The sequence below is a fragment of the Idiotropiscis lumnitzeri genome, unplaced genomic scaffold (assembly GCF_059441095.1).
Source record: "Idiotropiscis lumnitzeri isolate Australia: NSW breed Sydney's pygmy pipehorse unplaced genomic scaffold, RoL_Ilum_1.0 HiC_scaffold_33, whole genome shotgun sequence".
NCBI lineage: Eukaryota > Metazoa > Chordata > Actinopteri > Syngnathiformes > Syngnathidae > Idiotropiscis > Idiotropiscis lumnitzeri.
In genome coordinates, this window is record NW_028283571.1 from 1,827,716 (window position 1) to 1,838,196 (window position 10,481).

At 39.9% G+C, this 10,481-nt stretch overlaps 1 long non-coding RNA gene across 2 annotated transcripts; it reads left to right on the top strand.

Moving 5' to 3' along the window:
• Window positions 1–15: 15 nt before the first annotated feature.
• Window positions 16–6,843, top strand: LOC148315938 (uncharacterized). Of its 2 annotated transcripts, none has more exons than XR_015840511.1 (7): window positions 16–157; window positions 812–931; window positions 1,531–1,665; window positions 2,916–3,104; window positions 5,399–5,494; window positions 6,393–6,609; window positions 6,714–6,843. It is a non-coding gene; the product is annotated as an uncharacterized LOC148315938 (long non-coding RNA). The 2 variants fall into 2 exon arrangements; XR_015840510.1 differs by having other exon boundaries at window positions 6,457–6,609.
• The last annotated feature ends 3,638 nt before the right edge of the window (window positions 6,844–10,481 follow it).

The window sequence follows — 10,481 nt, forward strand, 5'->3', positions numbered from 1 at the left end:
GCGTGCTGACGAAAAGGCAAGCGCTCCTCCTCTCATCGCGTCCTTATTAAGACAGAAAAAAGACGCTGTTGAATTTGACCTATTCGCAGTTCGAGCAGGTGCTTAACGCTGGAGAATATCACCACTTCGAAGTTCGAACTGCTGTTGAAACGGAGAGGTAAGTGTTTTTCGTTTGTTTTTATTCAAAACATGCCTCCAGTGCATTTGTTCATGGTTAGAGATAGTTGTGTGGAAAACACTATACAAAGTAGCACCATGGATGTGGGCCTACAACACTGGCCTAGCAAACATGTGCTCCTACATCGACATAATTGACGAGCTCCAGTTAAGCATTGAATAATTATAAAACGTCATGGTGCTTTTACTCATTTAAAGAACTAAACCGACGCGTATTTTCATCCGGTGGTCAGGTTTGCATTGAATGTGAGCACGAGGGACGCTAGCTTGTTGCGTTAGCTTTGCGGAGCTAACAGCTTGCACTTTTGTTATAGAACAACAGAATGCAAGTACCATGATAATTTCTGTCATTAATTTTTGTGTAAGACACGATGTTCACTGGTTAATTACATGATTCTTAAAGCAAAGGTTACTGTGAATGCAATTTTGGTAAGATTTTTGTAGTCACACTGCATAAATCTGTCTGTTGTTTAAACTTCAATATAAACTATTATGGTTGAAATCGTTAATTGTGATGGAGGGATTGATATTTTTTTAATTTATAATTTATTTTTCTTACACTGATATTGTTAAAACTCCATTTAGCCTATAGTATTAATAATTCTCAACACAAAACTGTCTTTTTTCTTTATAGAATAAACAATGCCTTCCCTGAGATGCAGGAAGTCCCCAAAGCAGGATACTATTGAACATGCAGTCAAGGGTCTGGACAAGACTGCAGAGTTAGAAGCGAAGTATATAAACTCATTTAAAGGTATGATGTTAACGCTTTTGCTAAGATATATTATTGTTTTCTGATAACCAAGCTGACATCGTTTTTTAAGTGGTTATTTTACATTAAGAGTGTCTTGACCTTTTCTTTGTCAGTTTCAAGTTATTTCAGTGAGCGTGAAACCTGATGGTAGGAGTTCTATCTAAATTAAGGCTGTACTTGATGACGCCCTCCGGCATTTTTATACCACAATAGACCGGTGAACAAGTCCGATATTGATAGTCTAGTGTAAAGCACGTTATACGTCACAGAGATCACGTGACGCGATCCAATATGACTGTGTATACAGTGTATGTCATTGTTATGAAACTAAATAATCTTAAAGTTTTTTTTTTACGTAACCAGGTGCCATTGACATTTGTACTTTCAGTCCTAATACATACTGGCTAATGCAATGCTGGAAAATGAATTTTGGCTGGTCTGTTCCTTTAAAATCATAAAGAAGGGCTCTGCTCTATCCCTCACAAGAAGCAATGTTTCAAACCACCCTACATTAGTATAGTGGCCCAAATGAATATGATGACTCCTTATTTGTGTGCTTAAAAATATGACGAAGCTATCTTGATTTCCCTGTTAACTAGGTCGAGGAGTATTTACCAAGGCCCCTTTCAGGAAAGACGACTTTATTCTTTATTATGGAGTACAGAGGAAAATTGATAGATTCTGATAAATCTCAACGCAGGAAGATGGATGGAAGAGGCACTGTCTTTTTGGAGGTGAGGCAAAGATTGAGATGTTATCTTATTTTTGTTTTTATTTAAAAAAATAAACACATACTCATCCCATAAGTGTTAGGGGAAAAATCATTCTCTAAGCAAAAATGTATACCGTATTTTCGCACCCAAAAGACGCGCCGTGTCAAAGGGCGCAACACCTGTTGAGGCCGCTATTTCTGTCTTTGTAACATATACTGGACGCACCGCCTGACAAGACAATAGCACAGCTGCTGTTAGCATAGCATGAACTTGGCAGAGCTGCCCACACTGACACAGCCGATAGCAGCCTACTATGCCCCAATAACATGAGCAATCACCCCATTGTTGCAGCAGACGCCAAGTCTCTATTGACAATAGCTGACAATGGCTCAGGCCAATATTAGGTGCATTGGCAATAGCCTACAAAGCAACGTCAGGGGAGGGACTTGGCTGCTCACCACACTCCTTAGAGTCACGGTTTCAAAAAAAAATAAAAAACTCATCATACAAGCAAACAATGAAACATAGAAATAAGATTAACACAAACATGTATCTCTCATGCCATCAATATACCCAAAAAAAATGAAAATAATACAAAAGCCACTCAGCCTTAGCTAATTCAAGCAATGCATTCTGGGAGCAGAGACCCACAATCCCATAGCTGTTTAGAGAGATTTGCATGGCTGTTTAAAGAGATGTGCTGTTATGCTTTGGACTTTTTGTCTGTTGTCTAAACCTGGGACGTTTCTTGCTTGCAATAACATAAATGATAAGACAGACTAAAACATTGTGGACAGCGGCCCTTTGTCCAGCTTTTTCCAACACCATCACCCAAACATTATAGTCAGATGGTGTATTTGTCACGGTCGATTGTAAGCATGGACAACTCACTCTTTGCCCAGCAGGGTGTGCTAACATGCACTTCCAACAGCTCGTTGATGACAAGGGCTGATGGACGTGAGTGGTACTTTGTCCATTTAATGGACGCATCGACTGACAGGGCGCTTTGTTTGCTTATGACTGCGAAAATACGGTAATTACTTTTATTCATGCGTTGAATCTGTACAAATGAAAATATAGACCATGAAGTCTCAAAGACAAGCTGTTAATAGGGCCTGATTCCAATAGAAATTTATTGTATGATTTGATTTAGAATATTTAAAAATTGTGGATTTCCTATTTTTATGTTTTGTGTACACAAGATTGTCTCAAAGATTAATTTCTGACATTGATTGAATAATTGTTTTTTTTTTTTTTAAATCTATTTTAAGTGTTGATGCCGCTCAAGAAGATGGCAGTCTGGGAAGACTGGTTAATGATGACCACATGCACCCCAACTGTAAAATGAAGAAGAAGACAACAGAGGACAGACCACACCTCTGTCTGTTTGCGCTCCGAGACATTGATGTTGGCGAAGAAATAACTTAAGACTATGGACCAGCTGGCCTTGGAGAACACAGGTTTGTAAGATGCATCTTTAAGTACAATAACAGAGCCCACTTGTGGTGTTCTGGTGATGTAGTTTCCAATTAGTTTGGCAATCTAATAAATGTATGTTGAGGTTTCTATGGAAGTTGAACATGCTGACTGACTGGGGGAGTTCTCCATTGTCCACTATCTGTAATTCAAATTTGTGGGTCTGAGTCAAAGTTTGGCTCTTCAGGAACAACGAACTGGTCAGGGAGTGACAGTATTACAAAGTTCTGCGTTACTCTTTTCTGGGCGGTGGCCCTGTTAGGCCATCATATGCCATATTGCAAATATCCCCATTGTGGGACTAATTAAGGACATCTTTATGTTGTGGTTTCCCTACCAGAACCAGCACCAACCCTGTATATTCATGATATAAAACACTGTTTCAATTTGATATTTAGCCTTTCTATACTGTAAAAATAGAAGACCCCAGGCTTTCCTGCGCCCCCTTGCCCAATTGGTGGTGTTCAGGAGACAACCTGGGACTGAAATATCAGTCACAACCAGTGTTGTTTTCGTCACTGATGACTATGACGAAAATACTTCGTTAACGCCCCTTTTTTAATGACGATGACAAGCTAAACGAGGTTCTTTTATGACGAAAACATGACGTGATGTACATGAATTTTTTTCGTTGACGAGACAAAATTGTTAGCATGTGGTTCATAAATTATTTTATGTTGCTTTTAGTGAAATAAAGCCACAACAGTTGCCCAACAAAATGTTTTGCTTCTCTGCTTATTTTGGAGCAGTGAGCATTGATTCCACTGTTGCCACTTTTTTCTGTTTGTAATGAAGAATCCTTTGTAGTCCATCCAAAAGTCTTTGTTATTGGGTGGAAACCTTGAATGCCTTGTTTTAACTCAAATGGACTTAAACCCATCCATCCATCCATCCGTTATCTGTACCGCTTCTCCTCACTAGGGTCGCGGGGGGTGTTGGAGCCGATCCCAGCTGTCTTCGGCAGTAGGCGAGGTACACCCTTGAATTGGTGTCCAGCCAATCGCAGGGCATACATAGACGAACAACCATCCACGCTCACACTCATGCCTAGGGGCAATTAGAGTGTCCAAGCAACTTGCCATGCATGTTTTAAGAATATGGGAGGAAACCGAATTACCCAGAGGAAACCCACGCAGGAAGGCCGGAGCCAGAATCGTACCTACGACCTCAATATTGTGAGGCCATCCTGCTAACCAGTTGGGCCACCGTGCCGCTTGGACTAAAACCTTTGTGAATAAATTGACGAAAACTAGGGTAAAACTTTTTTTGCGTTTCCGTCGATTAAAACTGGACTAAAACCCTTTTTTTAGTTTTCGTTGACTAAAACTGGACTAAAACTATAACGAATTGGGATGACTAAATGTGATGTAAACAAATCAGCACTTTGTCCAAATGACTTGGACAAAATCTAAAATGCCTGCCAAAAACAACACTGGTCACAACACGTGTCTACAGAAGATTAATTGGCATGGGCGAAATTAATTAGTTTTATTTCATTCATGAGCTTATGTTTTGTTTTGGGTGGCTAAGGCTTAAAATGTGTAAAAATCTAATCCAACCTCAAATATAATTAATTCAATAAATTTATGATGCTACTAAAACATCGAAGCAGCCTCCTCCAGGCTTTACAGACTCAGAAATGGAGGTATGCGTATCGTGTACTCATCCTGTCGTGTCTCGAGATGTTAAAATTGCAGTTAGATAGACGTGTGCTGATTAGACAAGACTTCTAATATATCTGGTGTCACAGGATATTTGTCAGTGAATGTGTATGTCTGGTTTGAGGCTCACTCAGCTTTCTCTTGTGTTGTGGGGTCCAGTTGAGTTGAATTGCGTGTCAGGTATGTTGGCCATCTGACACCCAACTGTCAGGTTTGTGTTTGTGGGGACCCCGTAGAGCCATTTTTATTGTTGACATAAATCATAGCTAATCATCTTTTCCTTCATTATCATATGAAATACAGTTAGGAGTTGTATGTGCCTTTACTATGTTATAATCTTAGAACCTACCAGCCACTACAGGTGTCCGACAAGAAGACTTTTGGCTGTCCTGTGCTCCATTGCGCCCCTGGTGGCGTTCAAAAGACAACCTGTGACTGAAATATCAGTCACAACATATCTCTACTGAAGATTAATTGTCATGCGCTAAAGTAATTGGTTTTGTTTCATTCGTGAACTTGTTAGTTTTTGTTTTGGGTGGCCAAAGCCTAAAATGTGTAAAATTCTGATCCATTTTCTTTTTTTAATTCATTAAATTAATATTCAACTTGTTCATTAGGATGGAGGACAACCGACAATGACTGAATCGGCTGAGGTTGATGCCACCAGAACATCGAAGCAGCCTTCTCAAGTTTTGACAGACTCTGAAAAGGAGGTATGCGTATCATGTGGTCATCCTGTCGTGTCTTGAGATGTTAAAATTACAGTTAGATAGACCTGTGCTGGTTGGACAAGTTTTCTAATATATCTGGACATAAATCGTAGCTAATAATATTTTCCCTCATCATCATATGATATACAGTTATGCCTAGTATATGTCTTTACTATGTTACAATCTAAGAACCTACCAGCCACTACAGTTCTCTCATTGGGAGACTTAAGCTTTCGTCAGGTTGTCGACTGCTGCATTGCCCTCTTATTGGCTTTAAGTACACAACCTGTAACTGAATTATCTGTCAGAACAGAACCTATGTGTCTACAGCAGGTGATTTGGCATGTGGATTCTTCAGATTTTTAGAAAATAGGTAAAATTGTGATCAAAAGTTTAAAATGTCTAAAATTCTGGTATAGTTTGCAATAGTATATCTATTAAATCATTTCAAAACTTCTTAACAAGGATGGAGAACATTGGCTGTGACCGAATTGGTTGAGGTTTAGATTACCAGGACCATTGAGCAGCCTCCTCGGGATCTACAAATTTAGGAATGAAGATATGCATCCCATGTTACAATCCTGTTATGGCCCGAGGTTTTGAAGTTGCAGTTACATATTGGGCTGGGCGATATGGCTGATAAGTACATAGCGATATAAGTATTTCATATGGGTCCATCGATACACATTGAATTCTTTTTTTATATTATTTTATTTATTATCGTTTTTATTTTCCAATATTTTCACTGCCCTGTTAAAAAAACATTTAATGTAGTTTTCCTCCCGGGAGCTTTTTGTTACGGTCAATTAATTTTGTTATTACATTATTTTGTCATATCATTCATCAATATTTTAGTTTTTTTTTTTTTTTTCAAATAGAATTAAGACCTTTTTCTGTGCAGATTCCTCTGGGGATTAAGTATTTAATGGGTTCTCAATTTTCTCTTGGACTCTGATGCAACCCAGTCTCCTCCCTTGGACAAAAAATATGGGCTGAATCTTCCTTGGAATAACGACACAGATTCTGACGAATCATTGTCAAATCCTGCCCCTGAACTTTGCGCCTCAGACCCAGACCATATTACTATCCCAAGGCTCAGGAGGACCAAAAGTATACAGGTAAACAACCCATATAGATTTCAGGGAATCTTACAAGCAAATTGCATATATTTTATTGGTCTCCTGCCTTCTATCCTTTATATTTCGTTGTTGTTGTTTTTTAGATTAAAAAAACAGGCTGACTTTGGAATGGATAAGCATTATTACTCCAACTCAGATGACAGTGGAGATGAATATATTCCGGATACAAGTGAGGCCTCTGATTCAGACGGAAGTGAATCTTTGAAAATTGTGGACCCTCTCTTGAAGTCTAAGAATGCCTTCAGAGATTTTTCTCCCACACCACGAATCTCAAAAGCCACCTCAACGCAGGTTGTTAATCAAGGGCGTTCACCCGTTCGGAGGAGTAGCAGCACTGGTGTGATTCTTGAATTCTATGGCTCTTCAAATATTTGTGCAGTTTAACACAAATCATCCAAAATAGAATTCAAGCACATCTGTGACAGAAATTCAAATTCAGAAGTCAAAGAGAGAGAACAAAAAAAAAAATCTAATGCTGCGCTTCTTCCGAAGACATATACTGTAAACATTAAATGTATGTTAGGACAATCTTGAAAAAAGTATTAGAACACCCTTTACTTTTATTTCTTGTTAATTTTATTAACCAAAATATGTCCATTTTTATTACAGATTAATGAATACAAAATTAAAACTCTAATCAGCTACTTTTTAATCGTTATATTTGTATAAACAAATGTTATACATCTGTGTGTTAACTTATACAAGAAATGACGGAAAAGCAAGGGTGGTTTAGTATTTTTTTATCGTATATAGTCTGTATAATATCTTTAACCTATGCTGATGCTGTTTAAAACTGATTTAAATAATAATAATAATGTCATAATCTGTTGGTTTTACATGAACAAAACCTTTCAAGCACTTTTTAAAATTCTAAATACTACCTCTTGTCAGTAAGTTGGTTCACAGCACTGCCTTGGAGTGAAAGTGTGTAGTGCTGAGACAGTCGGTATGTGCTGAGTCGTCTGACGTTTGTGTGACTGGTACCCAGGAAGGTAGCAAAACCAGGCAGTGTGTATGTCGTACCCAGGAAGGCAGAGAAACCAAGCAATATGTATGTGGTACCCACGAAGGCAGAGAAACTAAGCAGTGTGTATGTGGTACCCGGGAAGGTAGCAAAACCAGGGAGTGTGCATAGATACAGACCCCAAAAGTGATTAAAACCAAATAAAGTCCCCAGAAGATCATCTGTAGTCAGGTGAAGGACCCTGTACTTTGTTCAACTCATTTACTCCCTTAGACGTACAAAGACGTCTTTTAATGCAATGGCGCCCTCTACCAAAGACGTATAAGTACGTTTCCTGTCTTTTTTACCTCATAGTGTACATAAGGGTCTGATGCAACCTCTGACTGAGAATCAGCCTTGTCCGCATTGTGAATCATGTAAAAATCACCCAGCAGGGGGCAGAGGTGCAAAAGATCCGCCTTGAATCTGCGCCAGAGGTACAAATGGGGGGCGGGATCCTGGGGTAGACTTATAAGTGTGGAGAGCAGCGTGGGTAGCAGCAGCATCGGCAGCACTAGCAGCAGTCGCATTAGTAGCGTTAGCAATGAAATCCTCCAAGCAAATGACGATCGAGGAATGCTTTTTTGTAAAAAAAAAAGCTTCCTAAAAGCATCAAGGCGATGGAGACGCTTTGGTTGAGAGGATGACGCTTCGTCGTCGTCACAACAAACAGGCGTCTAAAGAGGGTGCGCGTGCCTTGCGGCCTGCCTTCGGACAATAGCCAAAGCAGCTGAGAGTCCTCACCAGATCCCCCCGAACGAGGAGGTAAGCGCTCGCAAGTTACCATTGAACATGTGGTTTTACCCCTCATGCTTTTATTGTACATATCATGCATCTTGCGGGCAGAAAATGTCGCATAAATGTGCAGTTAGACGCGAGCGTATCTCCTCCCCGACGAGGAAACAACAATACTGAATGGTGTGGTAATCATGCATACTTTCTAAAATTCACAGATTGTGCATCCCGCGGCAAGAAAGTTCCTCCTCGTCTTGTTGGTGTAAAGAAAGGTAAATTATAATATGAAACTTCACACGCCAGCAATAAAATGCAGCAATAAATATATATTTCCAATTGTTTATATTTCTGTAATTTACAGGTTGTGCATCAGGAAGCAGTGGTTCCGGATGGCGTCACACTGGATGGCAACCGAGGAAAATCGACTTTACAGCAACCCCTGGACCACTGAATGCCGCTGCCCATTTGGAGTCTGAGGAGCCATCTGATTTCCTGCAGCTGTTTCTCACGGATGAGCTTCTGCAGCACATCGCGGATGCCAGCAATCACTTCCCAGACAATTATTTTCACACAAACCCCAGTGGACAAACACAAGCTCGCCTATTTTCCACGGACCAGCAAAGCCAGACCACAACGAAAGTGTCGGGTCTGTTTGCGCAAAGGCAAACGGAGTGAAACAAGAATGTGGTGTGAACTATGTTGTGTGCCCTTGCATCAAGGCAACTGTTTTATTTTATATCACACAAAAAAAAAGTATGTATGACACTGATGTATTTCATTTTTGTACATAGTTCAACAGTTCAGTCGTTTAGTGTTATGTGCAAATAAATTTATTTTATCAAAAACATATTTTTTGTGCTTTTTTTTGTTATTTTATAGAAGGCATGCATTATTTAGATGTTAGAGGTGTCATAAAAGCCATAAATAATAGTGTCAAAGTTCAAATTATGGTCAAAATGCATCAGTTTACAAAAAGCTCATTTTCTCAGTTTTTTCCCCAGGGATTGGAGTTTTCATGAAATTTAGCTATTTTCAAATGCCGATTGTTCAAGAATGGAAAAAGATAGGAACAAACATTTTTTTTCTGTTGAAAGAAGAGAGTCTCATCTTTCTTCGGGTGTGCTCCATGTCTATATAGCATTAGAATACAATATTCTGTGGGCCTTGCAATATTAGTCAAAACCCAGGAAAACTCTGGGATTGAGTGGGTTGCTCCAGTGAAAATGGCTGGTATTTAATGAGTTAAGACTGGTTAGGACATCCGGCTCGCAGTCCCAAGGTGCAGGGTTCGATCCCGGGACCCAGCTTTCCTGTGTGGAGGTTGCATTTGTGAGTGAGTTTGAGCGCAGATGGTTGTTCGTCTTTGCGTGCCCTGCGATTGGCTGGCAACCACTTCAGGGTGTGCCCCGCCTACTGCCCGTTGACAGCTGGGTAGGCTCCAGCACGCTATCCTTGTGAGAATAAGCGGATTGGATATTACATGTATGTGTTTATGCCCTAGGCCAGGCGAGGGCAAACTACGGCCCGGGGGCCACATGCGGCCCGTTAAAAGTTTTAATCCGGGCCGCCGAACTTGAAAAAAATTTAATGAATAAACCTTGTTAATGTTTTATTTTCTAAACACTGTGGTTTTCAAAGACAAATATTATTGTTGGAATGCTTTTATTCACTTTCATATAAAATTAAATGTATTTTTTTTCTCAGATGAGGTGAGGTTTCCAAAACACTCCATCCATCTGCTCCTGGTCCGGCCCCTCTGTCATATTTTAGAACCCATTGTGGTCCTCCAATCAAAAAGTTTGCCCGCCCCTGCCCTAGGCTTTGTGTCTTTGCTTGGTTGACTGTGTAATGAGTGTATGAATGCATTTCTTTCTACCAGACACCTTGGACTTCCCATGGCAGATTAATAATCTATTTTATCTATCCATCAGGGTCACGAATGTCATTTGATGAGTAGAGAATTTAGAGTCTCCAATTAACCTAATATACATGGATTTGCGCATGGAAACCTGAGAAAAAGCCCTTAGTCCTACTTTTCCATCTGAACCACTTTATCCTCACGAGGGTCACAGCCGTGACATCCCAGCTGACTTCAGAAAGTAAGTGGGCGACG